The sequence below is a fragment of the Lissotriton helveticus genome, chromosome 4_1, assembly GCF_964261635.1.
Source record: "Lissotriton helveticus chromosome 4_1, aLisHel1.1, whole genome shotgun sequence".
Lineage (NCBI taxonomy): Eukaryota > Metazoa > Chordata > Amphibia > Caudata > Salamandridae > Lissotriton > Lissotriton helveticus.
Genome location: NC_136063.1, coordinates 97,949,719 through 97,974,326, shown reverse-complemented (window position 1 = coordinate 97,974,326; position 24,608 = coordinate 97,949,719).

Below are 24,608 nucleotides of genomic sequence, written 5' to 3'. Positions count from 1 at the left end.
CATTAATTGATAAATCGTACCAATTCTGCTTTTCCTCCTGCAGCTTTCTAATACCTCCGTTTTGCTCATAGAACTGACATTTGGCACAATTTTAGTTTCTATGAAGCTACGGACTTGGAGATATTTGAAAAAATCCCCTCTTATGAGATTATATCTTTTTTGTAAGTGAGAGAATGGTACCAATTGCCCGTTCTGATATAAGTCGCCGAATGAGCAAATTTTAAGATTATGCCATTTCTGCATAACAGAATCCCTGAAAATTTCAGGAAGCCGAGGGTTCCCCAAAAAAGGCGTATAATAATTCCATTTTGTACAAAAGCAACATTTTTTATTAAATTGTTTCCAGATTTCCCACGCCGTGATCAAAACTTTAAATTTCGTTTTTTTATAGTAACTCGGTTCTATAAACCTGAGCAAACATAATCGAGCTTCAGCTCCAAGTAGCATTTCATAGATTGAAGGTGCCATGGCTTCACCCAACTTAAAATCTGGGAATATTAAAATACCCATATTTCTTAGAAAAATTGCCCAATTGTATAAACGAAAGTTAGGGAACCCTAGCCCTCCTTTTTCTTTGGGCATTACACACCATCGAAGAGATCTTCTAGCTCTCCGAAAACCCCATAAAAACCTGGATACAGTTCTGTCTATTTTATTAAAAAGAACAGAAGGAAACAAAAGTGGTATAGTACGAAATAAATACAGAAATTTTGGGAATATAATCATTTTAACAGCGTTTGTACGGCCATATAAAGATAAGTGTACATTGTTCAGCCTCTCCAGAGTTCGATTGACGGAAAACAATAATGGATCTGTGTTCAGCCTAACAATGTCTTCCACTTTAGCTGAAATTGTCACACCAAGATAGGAGGCGGTGGTAGCAAATGATATACCATCAGGTTTGCCTACATCAGAATGGATTACCTGAGTTTTTGTGATGTTTAATTTATAGCTGGATTGTTCCCCAAATTCTTGAGCAAGTTCTTTAATTTTTGGTAGGGCAGAAGCGACATCCTTAGGAATAATCGCAAAATCATCCGCGTAAGCGAATACTTTGTAGGCTGTTTGATGTAATACTACCAGAGGAATCCCATTTTCTTTTATTAGTCTATTTAGATAAGGTTCAATAAATAACGCGAACAACAAGGGGGAGCAAGGACATCCTTGCCTCGTCCCCCTTGTAATCTGAAAAGGGTCAGATGTAACATTAGCTATCCGAATGACTGCTTGAGGATTGATGTATAATGCCTGCACAGCACAGATAAATTCTCTAGGGAACCCTTTCCAGGCCAAGACAGACCACAGGAATCCCCAGTCAACCCGATCGAAAGCTTTTTCCGCGTCAAGCAGAACTAAGCCGACTGGGGATCCCGTGGCCTGTGCCCAATCTAATAAGGTAATGATTCGCTTAACATGATCGGTAGTGTCCCGTTTTTTAATGAAGCCGTGTTGGATTTTGGAAACAACCTTCGGCATTATATCTTCCAATCTGTTAGCTAATATTTTAGAGAAGATTTTGTTGTCTGATGTTATAAGGGATATCGGCCGATAAGATCCTAATTCCTCCCCATTCTTCCCTTTCTTCTTAAAAATCACTATAGTGGCCATAGACCAGGATATTGGTGGATGTCCTTGGAATGCTTGTTGGAAAATCTTAAGTAGCTCGGGTTTAAGCATATTTCGAAAGACACGGTAGAATTCCAAGGGGATCATATCTGGCCCCATTGCTTTACCTGAGGCTAACCCCAATATGGCAGCTTCAATTTCATCCCAAGTAATTGGGGCACCCATCAGTGTTCCATCTATATCATTAATCGGAGAGTTATCAATATTAGTGAAATAATCAAATGGATCCCTATGTATGGTGCTACCATTATCCGATTTATTGTATAATGCTTTGTAAAAACTATTGAACGCCTTTAATATCCCGGCTTGGGTTTCTTGAGGTATGCCTTCTAGATCAATAATTTTAGTTATATCATTCCTAACGGCTTTTTGTCTTAGCCTTTGGGCTAGAATTTTGCCAGTCTGGTCATTAAATTCGTAGCATTCTACCATATGTTGTTTATACTTAATGGCGACCTGATCAGCCAGATAGGCATATAAAACAGCCCGTTCGATGGTTAAAAGGCGTTGAGCTTCTTTGATACCCTGACCACACCTAATGTTGGTGGCTAAATTCAATTCTGCCTTCCTGACTTTATCGGATTTATTAATAAATTCCTCGTTGTTTTTCCTACGCCGGAAATTAGAATAGCTAATGGTTTCTCCCCTTATGATAGATTTAAAAGTATCCCAAACGGTTTGAATTGAGGCTGTGTCATTGTTTCGTAAAAAGAAATCCTGGATAATTTTGGACATATGTAGCAAATAGTCTGCATCTAAACAAAGACTCCTTTGAAATGACCATGAATGATTTGGATTAAAGCTCTGAAGAGGTAGCGATATTTCTAGTATGATAGGGTTATGATCTGAGACTACTTGAGGCATAATATCTATATTAAACTTCTCAAAAAAAAAGGATGAGATAAAAAATAATCTAATCAAACAAACTTCCGATGTGGTGGTGAGAAAAAAGTATAACCGGGGTCAGTAGGTTGATGTCTATTCCAGGCATCAAATAACCCATTGTCTAATACTAAAGTTCGCAGAGCGCTGAGCGTCCTAACTTTTCGTCCTTTATACTTACCAGGTGATCGAATATTAAGTTCAGCTTCCATATGGATATTTAAGTCTCCACAAAGAATGAGGGGTTGAGGCCAAGAGGCTAATTCTAAATTAACTATATTAAACAACTCGTTGTCATCCAAGTTTGGACCATATAGACAACATAATGAAAATGTATTACCTGCTATAATTATTTCCACTAGTCCCCATCGCCCCCATTTATCAGCAGAGGTTCTAACACATTTTCCAACCCCTTGTCTCATAAGTATCGCAATACCTCTTTTTACCCCTGTCTGCTTAGAAGAAACTAAAAGATTAAGCCCCAGCCTGTGCAGTATGTTCCGCTTACCCCACGGAATATGCATCTCTTGTAGACACAAAATGTCAATTCGTAAAAATTGAATCAGTTTACACAAAATCCCAATCTTCTTTGGGTCATTCAGGCCATTAATGTTAAGTGTACATATTTTATTTTTTTTATTCATGATTACATAAAATTAAAGCCGAGCCTGGCATCATTAGTTTTACTCGACCAACACTCAAACCTGTGAACACATGATGTATTAATCTGTCTGACAATATGCACCAAAAATCTACCACTGCCTTACACCCCCACCACCAGCCCCCCTTCCCAACACACCATCACCCACAGGGCCTACCCCCCTTCCACCTCCCAAACAAATGAGGCCCAGGAACCTTCAGTTCCTGTGTAGTATGGATGCCATGTCCCACCGCCCCGAGGACCCCGGAAAGAAAGGAAGAGAAGAAATGAGAAAAAAAAACATATAGTGGTCAAAGAGCAGCGTGATAGAAGAACTGACAATAGCAGCATATTAGATGTGAATATTCCTGTATCAGTTCTGTCGCTATTCGCCGTTCATCTAGTAGTGACAATCACAATAGTAGTAGTAGTGCAATACATTTAATGTATAAACTTCTCAGTTAATCAAACCATTATTTAAACCTCATAAGGACTCTAAGAACTCCTTCGCTTTCAATTCTGAAAGAAAAAATGTACTTTGCCCTTTGACCACAATTTTTAATTTAGCTGGATTCTGCAAGAATACAGAGGCCCCCTTTTTTTGAAATTCTGGTATTAGTTGCCTTAAATGCCCGCGCTGGGAGACTGTAGCCTGGCAGAAGTCAGGTCGTACGAAAAATGAACAATTCTTAGCCACGGCTTTTTTATCGGGGCGGGCTACACTATACATTTCTTCCCTTGCAAGAAAATTATTGAAACAAACTAGTATAGCCCTAGGATATTCCTCCTCGCCCGACCTAGGCTTCCTGATATTAAATGGAAATCTGTGCGCTCTTTGCACTTCTTTTGACCAATCCCATGATGACAGTTCGGGGAATGCCTCTGTCAGAAGTTCGATGATAAATCTTCTTACGTCGACCCCTTCCTTCTTTTCAGGAATTCTGAGAAAACGTAGATTGTTCCGACGCGCTTGATTCTCCAGCCCAGACAATTTGAAAAAATATCGTCTTTGTGCGCTTTGGCATTCTCAAGCTCACATTTTTGTGACACTGCTTCTTCCTCCAATACCAGGATTCTTGCCTCAGCCTCGGACACTCTACTAGCGGTTTCAGTACAAAGTTTGATGGCCCGCCGCACAGCATTTTTAACTTTTGCACAGGTTGCCTGAGTACGCAGATTTTCTGACTTGCTTTCTGCGCGATGACTCATCATAGTAGTATATATAGTATTTAGAGTTATTTCTTTAGGATTCAGTGGGGCATCATCCTTATCAGTTTCTTACCCAACTTTGGATCCGATTTTTTAACCCATTTCTCACCCTGATTCCACAATAGATATTTCAGGCCCTTCAGATATCTCAGTACGTAACTCAATGGCCATGTGTTGCGAGCCCCTTTTTTTTCGTCTTTTAACAATGGAAGCATTAGAATGTGGAGGCATTGCATTAAGTCTTGACTCCAGTCCTACTTCAACAGGACTGCTATTTTCAAGTTAGTCTCCCCAATCTTTACTAACATTCATGGTCTCATCTGAGGAGAGATCAGATAATGAAAAAAAATTCTCGACTGCCTCTGATGACTCTGGGGCCAATGCCTGTAGTGCGTCAATCTGCACAGGGATTGTAATATCTTGTGACATCGCGTCAGAATTGGAGTCCAGCATTATACCATCACGGAGTTCTGAGAGAACTCAGTTTCCCATAGTGCAACTGCCCCAGAGGCTAAGTCTCTAAGTCCTAAATGTAATGCACCCCCATTAATAGTGTTTGTAGTTATAATTTGAGTCACCTCCTCAGCGTTTTCTTCATTTGCGTTGCCGTTCACATTTCGGTTTCTAGCTGCCTTCTTCTCAAACAATCCTGGCACAGTTACAACCCTTCCTTTACCCGAGGTGGACACAGCTGTGTCCGTCTCAGTGCTTACCGGGGCTTTTCTCCCTCCTGCAGCCGCTGCACCCGCTGCATTGTCTTCCACCGCAGGCTTGGTCACGGTACTATGAGTGACAGCCTTGGTTTGCTCCTTTTGCTCTTTGGGTTATTTAGGCTCTTTCGGCGGTTCATTAGGCGGCATTTTCTTCCGTGCCCCTCCGCGGCCTCGGACCATGAAGCTTCGGATACCAAACGTTAGCACAGGAAAACGCCAAAGCGGTGCACACCGCCGAGTAAGGAGCAGACCAGCCAGCATCAACGATCCGAGAATCCGGGTTACAGCCTCAGCTGAATCAGATGAGGAAATGAAGGGATGAGACCACGATGTAAGTTACACGCCGAGTTTTTTTGCTTCTCACCTCTTTCCGCTTCTAGTTAGAGTTTAAATATATATATTATTCGAATCGCCTGTCGAGCACTGTTGAGCTGTAGGTTCACATAAAGAGAAGCCGAGGATAGCCGGTAGATTCGGGCAAATCCAGCCAAATTCAAAAGCGTCCTTCCACCAGGGCACCCAGAGCAGAGAGCTGAGCTGCTCACACATCCCACGCCACAGCAGCCATCTTGCCTCCCGAGCTATTGCTCGGGTACCCCTGAAAATGAAGATAAAAGTTAATCTCAATGGTAAAGGTGAAATCAGTGTGATGCGGATGAGTCAGGGTCATTAATCCCCTTCCTTGAAATATCAGTAACCTTCTCATACAAGTTTGTCAGTTGATGTGTCATCTTATTGATGTCAGTGCTGCATGGATGTAATAGCTGTCAAATGCTGCTTGTGAGCAGGTGCCCACAAGTAAAGTCAATGAGGTAAACATGCTGCACATTGTCCTTGATTATCCGCTAATGGTTAATGAGAATGACATGTTGGCTCATAGCTGCAATCTGTTGTACTAAAATATGCACATGTATTTCTCATCACAGGTGCCGACAGGATGAGACCACAGCAGCGGACAACATCAAGGGGGATGCATTACATCCTGGTTGCAGCTGTGAAACCATCACACACCGGTCCTTCAGATAAATCGGGCATGAGTTGTGTCACCAGCTTAGATTACTAAGCCATGACAGAGATCGAGATCCCCTTCTGCATGGAATCAACAGTTGTGAAATATAAACCAGGGGTGTCACATATGCCTGTCTGTCAATTGGTGATGCAGATCATTGAGAATGTAGTTTCTACCCTCTACAGCTATGTCTACAACAACTATAAGGACACAGGTGCAGCAGGATGCACCAGGGGGGAACGCGAAGGGACAGAGAGTTGTGGCTGGAGCTGGTGAGTTAGCTAGTATTATGTCCATCTCTGTGTAACACCTCAGTGCTATGGTGTAAACGGTCATTTGTGGGGGTACCCTAACCAGAACACATGATCCTCATCTGCTGATGCAAAGTACAGTTAATACAACCCTGTTGTCGCAGCACATGTAATACCTGGTCAATCACTAATACGGTTGCAACCTCTGTGTTTCCGATGATGCTGAGGGAGAGGCTGACAGACAGACAACCAGTGCTGGCAGACGGGAAATCAGAGGGGAGAATTCCCTGATCCTCCAGGCAGTAATGTCGGCAGCAAGTCATGCCCAAGAGGAGGATCAAGATCATGAGGACGTTGACTTTGAGGATGATAATGAGCACATATCCATTGACTCCGGGGATGATGATACTGACGTCACGGCATCACATCCTCTGCCAAGCAATGCTCGTCTGCCCCCTCTCAAACAAACAATACCATGTCCTTGGCATAAATCAAACCAGCCACGGCTCACACACATCCAATCACAGACATCACTCCCTCACAGCCCTCACGTCTGGGACCAACATGGTGGTTCCCCTACCCGCTCTTCCCTATGCAGTGTATCCCTGCCATCCTTTCCACCATCTGTGGGAAGTACCAGCCCTGTTGAGGTGCAGGTATTCCCTGGGCACCCTTCTCCTGCCCACAGTCTTCCAGCTGCCACCCCCCCTGTTGTTTGACCTGCTCATCTCATCCCTGGCAGACACCTGCAGAGGGGGGCTGCACGTGGCGATGGTGGCCAGTGGGAGCAGGACTTCTATCAACAACAGGCAGATGTGAGGCAGGACATTCGTGCCATAGGGGCTACCCTGTCAGTCATGTCAGGGTCCCTGCAGGACATGGTCCATTTCTCTCAGTGGGTGGACAGGGTTTGCCAAGCTTTGAATAGGATGGATAGCACTTGGCAGGAAATGTCTAGGAATATGACTGACTTGATATCCATCCAAAGGGAAGAGAGTGCAAGACGCCATGCCTTGTCCATGAAGATGATGGAGGGCATGGTGAGAGTGATCCAAAGTCTCCCTTCACGGCCAACCCAGGGAGGGGAACAATCATATCGGCCTGCAGGACAGCACATCCAAACACCTGTAACACCAACTGCACAGCACCACAGCCAAGGTACACAAACACACCAGCACCCTGAACAGGCACCCCCACCACCTGCACAAACACCACCAACCTCTGGACAGGCACTCCCACCGCCCCCACCACCTGCACAAACACAACCAACCTCTGGACAGGCACTCCCACCTCCCCCACCACCTGCACAAATACCACCAACCTCTGGACAGTCACTCCCACCACCCCCACCACCTGCACAAACACCACCAACCTCTGGACAGTCACTACCACCACCCCCACCATCTGCACAAACACCACCAACCTCTGCACAGTCACTTCCACCACTTGCACAACTAGCCCTTGTCCAGGTACAGACACCAAATGTGCAGACAACATCTGCACCTGCACCTCTTGATCACCATGTACAACACCCACATACACGAAGGCGACAAGCTCAACCTTACCCCTCACCGCGTTCATCACCCCCACTATTACAGAAAAGCAAACACGATCGCCAGTGACATTCACATGGGCAATTTGTCTTGGGGTCCTTAGGTGTATCGTGAAAATAAAGATCTACAAAATTAATATCATGTTGTGTATCATGTCCTGTCTAATGATGTAGGCATGTGTGTGTGTGTGTGTGTGTGTGTGAGACAGTTACAAGTGTAACACATCATAGCAACACGTTATTATGTGCATAGCATATGACTCACTAAATATGTGTCCATCTTTGGAAACAGACATTCAAATGAAGTCAAACAAGTTAAACAAAGCAGAATTACTCAAAGATATTTATGTAGGAATAAAAACTGACTGTCCGTTTGGAAGGGAGAAAGGAAAACAAATGATGATCTTAATGCAGAAGGAGAAAGAAACTTGGATTGGGGTGGGGCAAAACAAGTATAATACGTCAGGGAGCGTCAGGGAAACCAGTCTATTTACAAGGGGCAAAAGAAATCTTCGTCCAGAACAATGTCTCAGTCCAAAAGTCACGTGTCTTTCTGGTCATCCTCCAGGACCACAATGTCTAGATACTCAGGGTCTGACACATCCACATGGCTGGCTTGTGCAGGAACAGGCACCACATGGGGACGTGACACACGAGGAGTACGGCAGGAAACTGTGTGGGGCAACGGACAGGGGGACACATTGACAGTGGTATGGGAAGAGATTTGGGAGACAAAATATGACATGGCTGTGCTCAGGGACTGCATGTGTGTGCCGAGGTTGTCCATTGATCAGACAAGGTCCGCTCTTAGAGCATATCTCCAGACAGACTTGTAGCAATATGCGAGTGGACCTGTCAGGTTGACCCTCGACCATCCAACTCAAGTCCCCTGGCACAGCCACAGGAGGAAAAACACCGGGAGGGGTGGGGGGACAGAAGAGATGTGGTGGCTCTGGTCCGGAGCTGATTTGTTCGGCTTGGCGGCTATGAGGAGGGGGACAGGTTTTAGGGGATCGAGCTGGAGCCCCCGATGGAATGGGGGACTCTAGAGGTAAGGAGGGGCAGGTGGCAGGCCCAGATTGAATGTTGGCCTGCCCCGGGGACACCTCTTCATGACCCACTGGTGATGAGTGTGTGGGTGGTGTGTAGCTCTCCACCACATTATGGTCCGAGGTGTCCAGTGATTCCCCCCCCTACAATGTCCACAGCCTCCACCCGGGACGTAGTACCAGAGTCTTGTTCTTCCTCATCCCTGGCCTGCAGATGTAGAGGGCCCCTCCTCCTGCTCTTCCTCACTGGTGGAAAGAGGGTGTAGCCGCCGGCAAACTGATGTCCTCCTGCTCCGGACTTGTACCTGCATATCTTCTGTCTCACCAGCCATGCCTGCAGAAGTGTAAGCAAAATCCTGATATGGTGGTTGTTTCATGCAGGACGATACACATACATAGATGAGCCAAGGTCAGATTTTGTTCTCCTCTGATCACATTCTACAGTTGCCAGGGGCCGATTTACAACTTCTGGCACATCTCTGTTAATCAGCAGAGGTGTGCCAGAAGATTTGTGACGCATCTGCCCACCTGTGCGCCACCCCTGATGCGCCGCATTTACAATGCGGCACACCGTGGTGCTTGGGTAGGCAGATGCGTGATGCATCTCCGGTGGAAAAGCGGTGCTTTGCTGGAGTGGCGTGGCAAGTGCGACCCCACTCCAGCAAGGCTCGGGGTGCACGATCGCTAACATGCGGCGTCAATCTTTACACCTGCTTCAAACAGGCGCAGAGTTTTGATGCAGCATGGCCCTAAAAGTGACTGGGTGAAATCTTGTAGATTTCACTCAGCCACTTTTAGGAGGCGTTCCTGCACCGGATGCATCAGGTTGTAATTACCCAGCAGCATGGCGCTTTGTTTGCTCCGCCGCTGCGTCACAAAAGTGACCCAATGGCGGTGTAAAAGAGGCGCAAGTGCCTTGTAAATCTCCCCCTCAGTCTTTATGGACTTAATGGGGGTTGGGATCACACTGTCTCACAGTCCCAGCACTGTTTGCCCCTTTGCATCCTGGTAACTGCAGTACACAGCTCAAACATACTTCAAAATCATCTGTGGTTGCTGGAAATGCTGCCAAGTTCCTCTCAGGTCACAGTACCACTCACAGGCACACCGCAACCCCAGATTATTTTTCTTTGCTCTCTAAAACTGCTGCCCTCTACTAATGAAGGGCTCAATCCAGAAAGACGTGTCTAGAGATATACATCTATGTCTGCACCAACTTTGGTGAATGACTCCAGATAATTTAGAAGTAAGTTTGAACTGTGTACTGTATTTACCAGGATGCAAAGTGGCAAACTGTGCTGGGACTGTGAGGCAGTGCGCTCCCAACCCCCATTCTGTTTATGAACTTACATTACATGTATGTTCACTGTCATACACTGAATTGAGTTTGCCATGGACATCTCATGTGTATTATTGGGGCTTACGCAACTGTATTGGCCAAACCTCAACCTTGGCATTCTTGTGATCTGTGTGTCCTATCACTGCTACATGTGCCAGTTCAAAAAAAAGTCCACTAAACGAGAACATGAAGAGTCCAGATTTAATAGATTTTGGGTATTGATATGGATTTGCAGCTATTTAATGTCTGGACAAGTATCTCCTCATACTCCTCAGCCATTATGGGGAAATAAGTTTGATCAGAGCAGCAGGATGCCTGAGGATCTGATCAGTGATAGAGGGTGACTCAGAATGAACACAAAATGGCTGCCAACTACTTCCTGTGATGTATTTCCTGTCTCCCACTTCCTGTATAACATTGTCTGTATGAAATGATGTGTTCCGGTTTATTTCTGGAATTTGCGGCCCGAAAACGTATTTCCGTTTCCAGAGCATCGTATACGAGGACACGCTTTATGCTGCGACACCGGAACGTACGATTTTGCGCTGTACCCTCCGAAAATGACCCAGAACACATTATATCATACAGGAGATGTTATACAGGAAGTGGGAGACAGGAAATACATGACAGGAAGTAATTGGCAGTCATTTTGAATTCATCATGGTCCATCCACAATCAGTAATCAAATCCACTGCCATCCTGTTGTAGTAAAAAGTGAAATGACAGTGCAGGTGTGAATCACAAATATGTATCTAAATGGGGAACAGATCATTTCATGACATTTCTGCACAGGTGGGGGGGCTGACATAAAATCAGACCCCAGTTTCATTTTCTCATACTTTGCATTATGGGACATGTAGTCCATATTGAGTCCTCAGTATCAGAGTTGTGTGATGTGTTACGTAACATTGGTGTGAAGCAGTGTGGATATGTCACAGACACATGGGGGCAGCCCTGTATGCCACATTTATGCAGCAGTTGCATCACTTTTGTGACGCAGCGGCAGCGCAAAGCAAACACCATGCTGTGGTTTATTTTCAACGTGACACTTCTAGGAAATGTGTCATGTTGTAAGGCCCAGCGCCACAGTTGAGCGCTCCTGCGCGGGGGGGCGGGGTTCCACACAGGAATGCCTCCTAAAAGTGGCAGAGTGAAATCTAAAAGATTTCACTCAGTCACTTTAATGGCCAAGCTGCGTCAGAACCCTGCGCCTGCTTGATGAAGGTGTAAGGATTGATGCAGCATGTTAGGCATAGGGTCAAAACTTGTCTTGCTGGAGCTGCGTTGCGCTTGCAACGCAACTCCAGCAGTGCATCACCTTTATGGCAGAATATGTGTCACGCTTCTGTCTATACTTGCCCCATGGCGCGCCGCATTGTAAATGCAGCCCATCCATGATGGCGCTAGGGGTGTCTGCTGTGAGGCACAGAAACTGGGGTATCCCTGCTGATATGCAGGGATGCACCAGTTATTGTAAATCTGCCCCATGGTGCCTGATTCTCCCATGACATCATTACTCACATTCAGGGCCCATCATTTGTGGTGGAGTCAAATCTGTTGAGGTCACAGGCCTAAGTATGCAACCTTTTGTGAATTGGTGACCCATCCTTATGTGGTCCAGGTATGTCTCTCAGGACATGTATTGTTTGTGAATGGTTGGTTTTAGGGATGTCCACTACACTGATCGCTGCCAAAGGCACATGTCATGAGGCACACTCCACCTTTTGACTACTGTCAGCGGCTGTCATTTGCATGCAGTTAGTGTGGCTTGCAAAGTCGTCTCAGGGTGGGATTTATTGGTACTGTCATGCCTATCCAAGTTTCATCATTGACAACAGACAGCAAACCACATTTTGTCCATGACACTACAGGTTGCTCATGTGAAAAATGTTGCAACGAGCTGATCACGGACTTGCATGCCCTGCGGTCGGTCATGTGCAATGGCCCGGTTTCCCAGATTCAGAGCTAGCCGATGTTCCAGAGGCATGTGTAAGCCATGCGTTAAAGCAATGTTGTACAAAACACAACAGGCTAATATAATCTTGCACACGACTTCTGGGGAGTTCTGCAGCACACCACCTGTACGGTGGAGACATCTGAACTGCGACTTCAACAGACCAAAAGTGCGCTCTATGATGGCTCGAGTCCGTATCTGCGCTTTATTGTACCTACGCTGAGGTAAAGTGTTTGCATGCCTGTAAGGGGTGAGGAGATGTGGGGAGAGTGCATAGCCAGTGTCGCCTGAGAAGGGAAGAAAGGGCAGTTGTTAACATTTCCCTTTTTGACTTGCACAGAACATGATCTATACGTTCGAACATGCAGTGTCTGTTGGGCCATGATTCTCAGTGTACAATGGTTAATATTGGGGGGCATTCAGACATTTCAATGGCACATATCGCTCATTTTTAGTGCTTGGTACTTACCTAGTAGCCATATGTTGCCAAATTCTCCTGCAGCCATACGCTGGGAAAGAGGTGACATGCGGAATATGAAGCTGTCATGCGTACTGCCTGGGAACACTGAATGCACGTCGATGAACCTCCCACTGGCATCACAGACAGCTTGCACATTGATGGAATACCATCTGTGTCTGTTGCAGAAGATGTGTGCAATGTGGCTGAAGGGCCACATGGGTGCAGTCAATTGCACCCAGCACACGTGGGAATTGTGCAAGGAGATAAAAATCTCTTGCTGCTGTTTGTCTCATGACCAGTGTGTGTGGCATTTGTCTGTAGTTGGGGGCTCTAGCAGTGATGCATCTCAGTACTTGATGCAGGCACCGCGACTGCCTCACCTCGGAAATGCCCACAAGGTCACTGGTGACCCTTTGGAAAGACCCAGTGGCAAAGAAGTGTAGGGCAGAAAGGATCTTTTGGTATGCTGGTATTGCATGTGAGCAGCAGGTCACAGAATCTAGTTCCTGCTCCCACTCACAGACCATATCCAAGATGACTTCTGGTGGGAAACGGGACCTGGCCCTTACATCTTGGCTGGTCATTCCAAATAGTTTGATCCTCTGCCTGAAAATCCTCTCTGCTCTCCTCCTCCTCCTCAAGTAGTTTTGCAGCATGGCAAGGGGCAGTGCTACAAACACATTCAGTGACATCCTGAAAAGTTTTGTTTGTGTCTGCTCTGCATTTATCCATGTTGGTGGGCTGCGATTGACTACAGTGTGTCAGCTGATCAATGGTGGGGGATGGTAGGCACTTGAACAGGGGTTTCCCCTTGGCTAACCTGACCAACTGCCAAAATTCGTATCTTCTGGCCCATAACTGGAACTTCCGGCCCGGAATCATAAATTACGGCACTGTTTTGGAAATTGCGGGCCGGAATCGTAAATTCCGCCGAGGACCCGTAAATTCCGGCCCGGTGGCGGAAATTATGGCCCGGCGGCAGACGTAAAGTTAGTAGTCGTACGTTTATTCTGTGAATACCGAAAGTAGTAAGTTCATTCTGTGAATCCCGAAAGTAGTAAGTTCATTCCGTGAATGCCAAAAGTAGTAAGTGCATTCTGTGAATACCAAAATAGTAGTAAGTTTAGGATTTAGTCTTAAGTTCATTCTGTGAATCGGGCCCACTGATAGGACTCTAAAAGGTTCCAGTTCCTGGTTAGCTCAAAGTGGGCCTATCTTCTCCCTCCCCAGCGCCCAGTCTCCTCCAGTTCCTTCAAGTCAGAAGTGGCGCTAGTGTTATTAGTGATGCAGCTTTCAAGCTGGTCATCTACTTTGGGAATGTATGAGCAGCATTCCCTTCATAGGTTACTTTACAGACTTCGCCTTACTTTACTAAAAACAATTGTGAGCCAGGTACTCCTGTTCCTCTGATTTACTCACTTCAGTGATAGTCTCTGGTCTCTTAGTCCTAGCTAGCAGTGTCTTTCATGCAACTCTTGTCTCTGGCCAGCTGTCTTTCTGCAAAGTGATGGTTATCTCTAACTCATTGGAAACTGGATCTTCTTCAGAAGCAGAGTCTTCTGTTACATTCTATCCACCATCACTTGCAGACTCTGACACAAGGGTTCCTGGCCGCTAAGTCTATGTTTCTCAAGCGTTTCCTTTTTTTATGCAGATAGGCAGCCCCCATTAGAAGCCACAATAATCCTCGATGGCGGTCATCTCTGAGCACTCACTCTGCCCTTGGTGTTCGTGCTGCTCTGCTCTAGGCTGTGGAGCTTTAGATAGACTTTCATTCTCATCATCAGAGGTATTAGAAACTTCATATTGAATTAGACTTAGGTTGTTGGTGAAAGTCAGCTCTCCCTCTTCCTCTGCTAGGCTCATCTACTTCAGACAGGAGGCATGTACTCAGTTTGGTAGACTGGTGCACTTCAGTGCTGTACTCGTGTGATGAGACCTGCATTCTTCAAAGCATGAATTTCAGACATGCCTTTTCACATGAATCCAGTTTCCAAAGTTCATATCATACCATGGTGCAGCACTCACAGATGGGATTGCAACATCAACCTTGTGAGAGGCAAAACATGCCAAATCAGCCAAGTCTTTGCAATTTTCTTGTTTCAATTCATGTTCACAAGGGTAGCCACAGGAAATGAAGGGATTTTTATTGCTCTTTTCCTCAGAACTTGAAGCGTGGGAAGTCTTGTCTTGTATTAAGGGTCAAAGTTAAGCCTGGAAGGAAATAGGGCAATTTTACATGTTCTTTCCTAAAGTTGCTTTCTCTTTGTCACATCGACTTTTGACATTGACTTTTGACACACATTTGCATTTGTGACACTTAGGTTAGGTTCTTGGAAACACCGAACTTGCTAACATGGAGAACTTTGTAGGAACACTATGACACTGCCTTGCTAATGTGTACAAGGCCCACACAAGCATTATACAAATGTGTTTGTTATTACGTCCATATGGCAACACAGTTATCTGTGGAATAGAAATAATGGCAGCCGGATCATAATCTTGGCGCAAGCAAGGATGTCTTTTTCTATATATAACCTTTTGTTTTCAAGTATAATCCAAGGAGGCACTTATGCTGACTTTGATGGGTACCTTCATGCTGAAGCTTTTACCCAGCAGCTGACTGACATCTCTTCGACTTACCCAGGACCATCTCGCCTTCAGGAGACAACTCAAGACCTAGCTGTTAGAGCAGTAGCGGACCCCTTCCCCCAAGCGCCTTGAGACCCTCCCGGGTGAGTAGCGCGCTATATAAGTGTTTTGATTGATTGATTGATTGAGGGGTGGAAGTTAGGGACCAAGATGGGGTCCTACACTCTTACCCACCATTTAATCAGGTTATCATCCAGAAGGGGGTTTCTTAACAGAACATACACTTACACCTCAGTTGCTTAGGTTTAGGTTTGTATAATAGGAGTACATTAGTATGGCGGGATGGATGAAAACACGTAGGCTTGTGGTTTTGGTAACCCCGGCTTTATTGCTTTTAACAGTCTTTTACGTGGTGTGCCGTTTCTATAATACGGTAGTGGTGGTTCTGTGTCTCGACCGCTGGCGAACTCCTCTCCTTCCTCTGGTCCACGCCTGGTCTTCCTCCCTCCCGTGGACTTCTGGGAGTTGTAGTCCCTCTCGCGTCCGTCGTGATCGCCGGGTCTCGGGAACCAATAAAAGAAAAGAAACCCGCTTTTAAACAAGCACTCGGATTATGAACATGATCAGAGTAAAGGAGTGAGGATAACACACGTGCATCACACAAACACGTTGTACCGGTGGTGAATGAGGGAAGGGGTTCTGTGCAGGGATAACGCTGTCGGGTGCTCTACGGAGGTTTAAGACCTCTTCTACCCGCCCAGCCCACAATACGATCACGTACCTGGCTGAGCCACACTTCCCTTGAAGTGTGGCTGGGCGAAACGCCTTGTCGTTGGCCACCTGGCTCTCCCGTCGGTAGTCTCGTCTCTGCAACCGTGTTCCCTTCGGTCTCTCTCTGCTCGCCTCCTCGATCCTCTCCACGCTGCACACCTCCGCCTCCAGTCCACACGTCCTCTTCTCCTCCGGGTGTTGAACACACTCGAGTCTCGGGCGAGCCGGCTTTTTACTTTCGCCGCTCCAGCTGACCAGGGGGAGCGTCCCAGCTCGAACTCCGCCCAGTTAAAGAAGCAGTGTCCGTCTTCTTCTCGTGGGTCGGTTGGAGTCCAGGAAGTCTCACTCTTCCAATCCTCTGGCCGCTGCATCGGAGACAAAGAGGGTAATAGACATCGAGGGGGTGTCGAGGAAAGGGGACCCCCCTCCGCCTCCTGGTCACAGTTAGATTGTTATACTATTGCATATGCCTGCATATATACGTTGTCTCAGCAAGATGATGGAAATCTCTGTTTTATTCACCATCTTGAAACTTATTATAACTTTTGTCTGCTTCTGATAACCCATCAACTAACAATAGTAGACAATGAAATGCTAGAGCAATGATGATGAAACATACACAACCTTTCAACTAACAATAGTAAACAGTACAATGCTGGTACAGAGATGGTGAAACATACATAACCTTTCAGCTAATAACAGTCAACAGTGCAATGCTGGTGCGGAAATTATGAAACACACACAACCTTTCAGCCATCCAGCTAACAATTGTATACAGTACAATGCTGGTGCAATGATGGCGAAACACACACAGCGTTTCAACTAATAATAGCAAAATTGTCACATCTAATATATATGTCTATATGTACAGTGCAGTGCTAGCACAGTGATGATGAAACACACAGTCTTAAATCAATTGCAAAGCAGCTATTTAAAGGCACACTACTAAGAAACTAACAAGTCAGGATAGAGCAATAGAGTCAGGCCCTTCACCTCCTCCTGGAACGTAACTTCCCAGAGAGCTGGGAAGCCCACTCCAACCTCTCTAACGCCCTCCCTGAGAGTGGCACAACTAGGTGTAACAGTGACTTCAGGGCGACAGCAGCTCAGCACAAATCCGCTATGGTGTGGTTCACTCTACTGTGATTGGGTTCAGCCTGCTGTGGTGTGGTTCACTCTGCTATTTTTTAGTTCATCTTGCTGTTGTTTGGTTCACTCTGCTATGGTGTGGTTCACTCTGCTATGGTGTGGTTCACTCTGCTGCGGTGTGGTTCACTCTGCACTGATTTGGTTCATCATGCTGTGGTGTGGTTCACTCTGCTGTGGTGTGGTTCACTCTGCTGTGGTGTGGTTCACTCTGCTGTGATTTGGTTCATCATGCTGTGGTGTGGTTCACTCTGCTGTGGTGTAGTTCACTCTGCTGTGGTTCACTCTGCTGTGATTGAGTTCAGCCTGCTGTGGTGTGGTTCACTCTACTGTGGTGTGGTTAACTTTGCTGTGGTTTGGTTTACTCTGTTGTAATGCGGTTCACTCTGCTGTGGCGTAGTTCACTCTGCTGTGGTGTGGTTTACTCTGCTATGATTTTGTTCAGCCTGCTGTGGTGTTGTACAGTCTAATCACTGTGGTCCTCCTGAAATACCCCCACAGAGTCATTGATTTAAGCTTTGCCATGCCCAGAAGCTTGTTTCGCCAACTGACTGCTAGCGAGCCACACGAGAGAAAAACTTTGCTCCACATCACTTAGCAAAGTTTTAAGGAACTCCGCACAGAGCACAATGTGGGTAAAACTCTGCAAATTCCGCCATTGCAGAAGACTTCTTCACCCACCCCTAGTTTTGTATAGCATTTGGTTAGTTCCCTTGTTCCCCTTCCATTCTGTGTTCTACGGAAGTGTCTGTGGCAGGGGAACTAACCCTGCTTGAGGTTTTCATGTGGCTTGAGGTTGTGCAGGTTCGTTCCAATAAACTTAGCTTCAACTTCCACCAGTTTAATACTTGTATCAGTGTCAACAATATATGGGTGTTGAACAATCTGTGCAGGGAAATCGATAGTCTGACTGAAGGAATTGCAATCAGTGTGGTTGATTGTCAAACCACACTTTGAGCGAGACTTCGTACACCAAAGACACATTTAAAACATATTAAGTGCTGGTTTTCATTGCTAGGCATGGCACAACTGGTTTATTCAGCAGAGTATCCCAAACATCCTCGTGTGTGTGTTCAGGGGCGTCAGCAGCAGCCATTCAATGTATGGTCGATATATGCCTGAATATTGTAACAAATATACCTCGCCTGGCATTAAGGAGGGCGTTCATCCATATCAGCTTCAAGGTTGTGGTGTTTGTGCCAATTGCCTATTAGTGCTGCACGAAGGTATATTATGCAAAAAGAACAATTGACGGACAGAATGCAGAACAATGTCATACATTCACCCCAGTACAGAGATTTGGGCCTAAATCCATCATTTTTTTGCTCACCATGCCATTCCAGTTTGGACCCAGCCATATACAAATCAGTCTTGACCCTGTGCCCCATGGAAGCAGTCCACATTTGTAAAGTCCACATTTGTAAAGCGCACAATCACCCGTAAGGGTCTCTAGGCGCTGGGGGCCGTCGGGAAGATTAAGCGAGCTATTGCCCAGAGTCACATGGTGCTGGGCTAACCTGCCGCCGGAGATCGAACCGTGGTCCCCAGATTCCAGCGTCAGTCGCCCTGGCCGCGGCGCCACACCTCTCCCTAAGTCCAGCCCTAACTTCCAGGCCAGGTCCTCCCTGGACTGGAAACAAGCATCCTAGGACCGGTTTCGGGTTTTCAGCCCTCATCAGCCAGGTTAACTTGACTCTAGTGGCATGGAGATCACGGGACTCATGTCTGAGCATACCCGTCCCACTCGGGGTGACAAATTGAAAAACAACAATTGATGGACAGAATGCAGAACAATGTCATACATTCACCCCAGTACAGAGATCTGGGCCTAAATCCATCGTAACTTACGCACAGTGAGTGTTGCCCTATGGCAAGTTGATCTTGGGCGTATGCAGCGGTCTTGTCAGGCTGCACGGTCTATGGCAGCATTCCTGAGCCCGCCTTCTGCCTTCTCTACAAGCCCCGCTGCCAACTCCCGCCGGCTGGTGGAGGCGGAGCTTGAGGTCTTCATAGGGAGTGGTCTGCAAGGGAAACACGCTTCGCATTCCATATCAGACCGCTCCAGGCCTCCCATGCATTTCCCCGTTTGGTGCTCTAATACCTGACTATTTTTAGAATGCACACCAGGGAGGAGTGAAGTTATTGCGTTCCTCTCCGGGCGCCCTTCTGCTTCCAGTTGCTAGTATTCTTCTGGGGTTAGGAATTTCTCCAGTGCTCCTTCTTTGACGCGTAACATTATTCCTCCTGAGCATTGCTGTGCAGCTTAACTCTTTGTTTCCCAGTGTTCTGCCACTGAAAAAGGGAAATTAGGTAGTTGAAGAATCTTTGCTTTGAGTGTTAGTAGACTACGCTGCACTTTGGTTTTCTGAAGCACTCTTATACTTATCTGATTGCTGAGCTCCTTTGTTGGTTGAGGTGTGTTTTCTTCGCTCTGTACTTGCTTCATTTTATTTGATTGTTTCCCGTCTCTTCCTGCAAGAAATATATAGAGACTGTTGTAGAACCACGTATAGCTCACATTAGTTTCATAGTGTGACCAGGCATCTTTTTGCCACATATTTTTTCTTCATTCTGTTTTCTCCTGACTATGGAAATTAGATGTTTTTGTTTTTTCCTGGCTCAGGGAACTGGATGATATTTTTGTTTTGGGTCTATTGATAGCCGAACGTGATTCCTATTAAGGTTGGTATATTTCATTTTCATCCTTGGTTGTGTTTAAACTCCTGCAGTCCTTATGAATAATAAGTGTGTTTATTTTTTTTTGCTACCTTATGTGGGTCCTTGTTCTAGTTGTGTATTTTCCGTACATATGATTAGCGGGTCCTTCAACAGGTAGAATATTAGAAAAGTCACAATATCTATACCACAGGCTACTTGTATATCGGAACATACTTACCTTTGTGACTTTTATATCAGGATCCTTGGTGATAACTCATTGGATGATCCAGTGACTTCAACCCCTTCTCCCTTTCTTTGTTTTGTCTCCCCTTCTTCCCCATCTTCCCTCTTTTGCTTTGACCTTGTTGGGCGAGGGAGGTGGGTGAGGGAAGTTGGGGCCTAGCATCTGTTCCATCCATTTCGCTCCTGCAGAAAACCCAGGTGAGCCTCAAAGGAATTGCAAAAGTTTAAAGGGGTTCTGATTCATGGAAGAGTTGTGTGCTGAGCATCTATTTTGTGTTAGCTTATCGTCAGTCGTGCAGTGCTGTGGAACCAGCAACAGAGGAGAGTCTGTTATTGCGCACCTGACTGAACAACTGTGTGCTACCCATCCCTTTGTGGCACTCTGAAACGAAGACTTTAGGCCACATTGAACTGTGGGAGTTCCCTCAGCTGTAACCAGGGCAGGTGTTGTCAGTGAGCGCAAAAGACTGGCAATCGGTAAACAAGAACAGTCCGGAGATTTACTTGCATTAAGAAACGTTTTGCTGGTGCTGTCAGGTGGAGGCACCTGTTGGTGTTTCTGATGTTTCCTGTTTTCATCGGTGATTAGGAACAGCCCTTGGTCTTTGTCTATGTCTATGTACTGTTTCTTGTAGAGCGCATATATCACCCAGAGGCCTCATAGCGCTTTGCTGAGACTCAGGAAAAGACAGAGGGAATAGCTAGGAATAAGAGAAATTTAAAATAGCCTTGGAGGAACTGGATTCTCTTGCCAGATCGTGTGTAAACCCTGCAGACATTGTTGTGCTCAGAGGCTGTTAACTCTTTAGCTTAATTACAGGTAAGATTGTTGAGAAAATTCATCCCTTGGCAGAATGTGTTTAAACCAAACTTCTCCAGGAAGCTGGTTTTGTTCAGAGGCTGTTAACCCTTTTCTTTCATTACAAGGAACATTGTTGAGAAAAATGCTTCATTTTTTCCCTTTTGCGGGACACACATGATTTTACAGTACTCTTTTAATTCATTATCATTCTTATAGTGCTATGTTATTCAGTTTATAATTAAACAAACCTGCATTTTTTCGTAATTGTGCCGGCAATAATTTTCCTTTTCACTGTTATAAGTACATTTTTGTTTGAGCCCTTGTTGAGTCACAAATATGACTCAACCACCACCATTCTTGGATGACAAAAGGGAACCTTCTCAACCATGGAAGTAGTGGGATCAATTATTCCAGTCTTATTTGATTGCGATTGTAGGAGTAAAATTCTCCTCATTGAAGAAACACCATACGGGGCATATTACCAACAAGTAGCGATATTCATCGCTAAATAGGCTTAGCGGCAATTTTTTTATCACTGAACATCGCCGGAATTTATCGCTGAGATAACGTGCTATTAGCAACGTTCATCTCCAAAGCGATACATTTTCCGGCGATAGCGGCAAAATGCGTGAATATCGTTGAGAATAAATGCTCTTAGCCATGTTATCCCCCTCCCATTGGATAACATGGCTCAGAACTGGTCTGGGCAGGTGTTAGTTTTTGGAGATATTCGCGCTTAGTGCAAATATTTCCAACCCTACGCCTGTGTTGGTAATAGGCGATAGCGAGGTTAGCGACTGCTTTCAGTCGCTAACAGGTTGGGTACACCCACTTTGCATGTCATTAGTGATAAATATCGCTGACATGCAAAGCGGGACCCAAACCGGTTTATATCGCCTACAAGCTGTCGCTAACTGCTGTTAGCGACAGCTTGCTAATAGGGCAATAGAAGTATTCCCGCTTAGCGGCCAAAAACGGCCGCTAAAGCGGCGATAATTACCTATCACCCCCCTTGGTAATATGCCCCCATATGTTCTTGCACAATTTGGTTGTACATGACAGGAGAGTGTATGAAAATTTAGTGACATCTCCACCGGAAGAAGAGAATGATGATGAGGATCTTGAGGATGTGCACGCCATGAGGTTTTGCAGATTAGAAGATCACTTTGGGACACAAATAAATATAGTGCTTGAAAGACACAAGTCCTTTTGCAGGAATCAAGGTAAAGAGGAAAAGGTCACCAGCTACAATGCTTGCATAAGGGGAATGGCCAACTTATGTGAATGTGGTTCTTTCTGTGATTCCCTCATCAGGGACAAGGTGGTGAGGGAACTCATAATTCTAGGGTGCAGGAGAAACTACATGCTCGTAACTCAGATATGAAAGAGACCATAGATTTAGCTAAAAGTGTAGACAGCAAAACAGAATGTATAAAGGAGATGAAAGAGAGCAGTGTGTGTGAACAGTACATGTAGTGAAGTCTCATTCTAAAAGTGAAGACACAAACAAGGAAGGTGATAGTGGCAGGAAAAATCTTGCAACATAATTTAATAAACAAATTGAAAGTAACAGAAGCAAGGACAGGTATAAGTGCTTTTGCTGCTATAATTGTAACCATTTAGCCAATAGTCTTATTTGTCCAGCTAATTCTAGCATGAGTAGGAAGTGAACAAAAGAGGTTATTTTGAACACATTTGCAGGAATGGTGAGTTCATGTTATAGGGGAAACTGATGTGGGTACTAACAAGTTTATTTTCCAAACTAAACCAGGGTAGATATAGGATGGCAGTGATTATCCAGTTTGTGAAAGTCAGATGCATGATGCAAAGGTAAAAGCTTTTGCTGGTTCGTACTCACCACATAACTTTATTGATTTGGAAACATTTCAGGAAAAGTTGGGAAATAAGGATCATGCTCTGAATTGAACAGATATCAAGCTGGGGGATATTATCAAGTCCATATATCCTTATTGGGGATGTAAGAAATATGCATTACGTTAAATGGTCAAATCTACTAGGTTGGAAACACCAACAAGAATTGTGCATTAAATTTGACCGAGTAGTGTTGGCCATTGAAAATGTGGATTTAAAAATAAGGGTTAAGGAAGATTCCCAGAGGTGTTTACTAAACAATTGGGACATTTTAAGAATTTGCAACATAGAATAGTTCTGAAAAGTAAAGCTGTTCACACTGTACATGAAGGGAGGAAAATTCCTAATCATATGCGTGAGTCTCTAAAGGAAGAATTGAACAGGATTATGTTGCAAGGATTAATAGAACCGATTAAAAGCTCATTATGACTTGCACCCATAGTCTTAGTGCAGAAATCTGGAGGCATAGGTATACGTCTATGTGTGGACCATAGAGATTTAAATAACAATATCATGTGAACAGATTGCCACATCTAAAAAATAATTACATGATCAGTATATTAGGTGACGCAAAATATTTTAGTGTTTTAGACCTTTATACGGCCTATAATCAAATTTAGCGCCACCTTTAATCTAAATCTATCACCTGATTTATCATGTCTTTTGGTGCTTTCCAGTTCCGCAGGATACCATTTGGTCTGGAATCAGCGGTCGCTGTTTTCCAGAGAGTAATGCACACATTGTTAAAAAATATAAAGAATATCCTTTGCTCAGGATGATATGTTGATATATTGGAATTGGTAGGTAGCCAAAATATCAAAATTAAAATATCGATATACAATAATATATAGAATATCGATGTGCAATAATATTGATAGACAGAATATCGTTTTTTACGGTATCTATGTTATTAATATCGACATTTTGTTTAGTGTTATGTATTTTATTATGTATTTTTTATGTTTGTTAAACATGTTTTTAATTTATGTTTAGAAATTGGTAATTTTGTTTACATTTTGCGTTTAATATCAGAGCGGGTTGTGGGTTTATAGGGGAATAGGTTGGGTAGTAATTTAATTATAATTAATTAATTATTATGTTTTTTTAATATTTTTGATTAATAATTATGTGTTAGTTAATAATTAATTGGTAATTAATTATTATTAATTAGGTAATTAATCTAATTAGAATTAATGTAGTAAAATGTTTTATTTTTTGTTATTTTTAAATAAGAATTAATTGGTGATTAATTATTATTAAGTGATTAAATGATTTGCATGTGATTTACTTATGTGTAGTGGGTTGTGTGTTTATGGGGGAATAAGGTGCAAAATAATTAAATTAAATTAACTAAAGTGATTGTATTTATTTATTGGTATTTATTATTAATAATTGTTAATTAATTAATTGGTAATTCGTTTTTTTTAAATTAATTTATAATATTAATTATGAATAATTTATTAATAAATAGTGTTCATCCTTGTAAATTTCTTGGTAATTAATTATTAATTGTTCATTAATTATTAATTGGTCATTAATATTTGTCAATTAGTTAATTTATAATGACATCAATTTAATAATATTAATTGTTATTAAGTGATTCATTGATATTTAGATCAATTGTGTTTGTTTGTATGTGTAGTGTGTTGAGTGTTAAAGGGAGAGTAGCGTGGGGAGTAATTGTTTGTTATTTTAGTAAATATTCATTAGAAATATTTGGTGTTTAGTAATATATTTTTGTAAATAAAATATTACTTTTTTTTTTCTTTAAAAAAAATATGTAATTGATAAGTATGTTAATATAACGCCTACTCTATCCTGCGCTTTTGCTACTATTGCA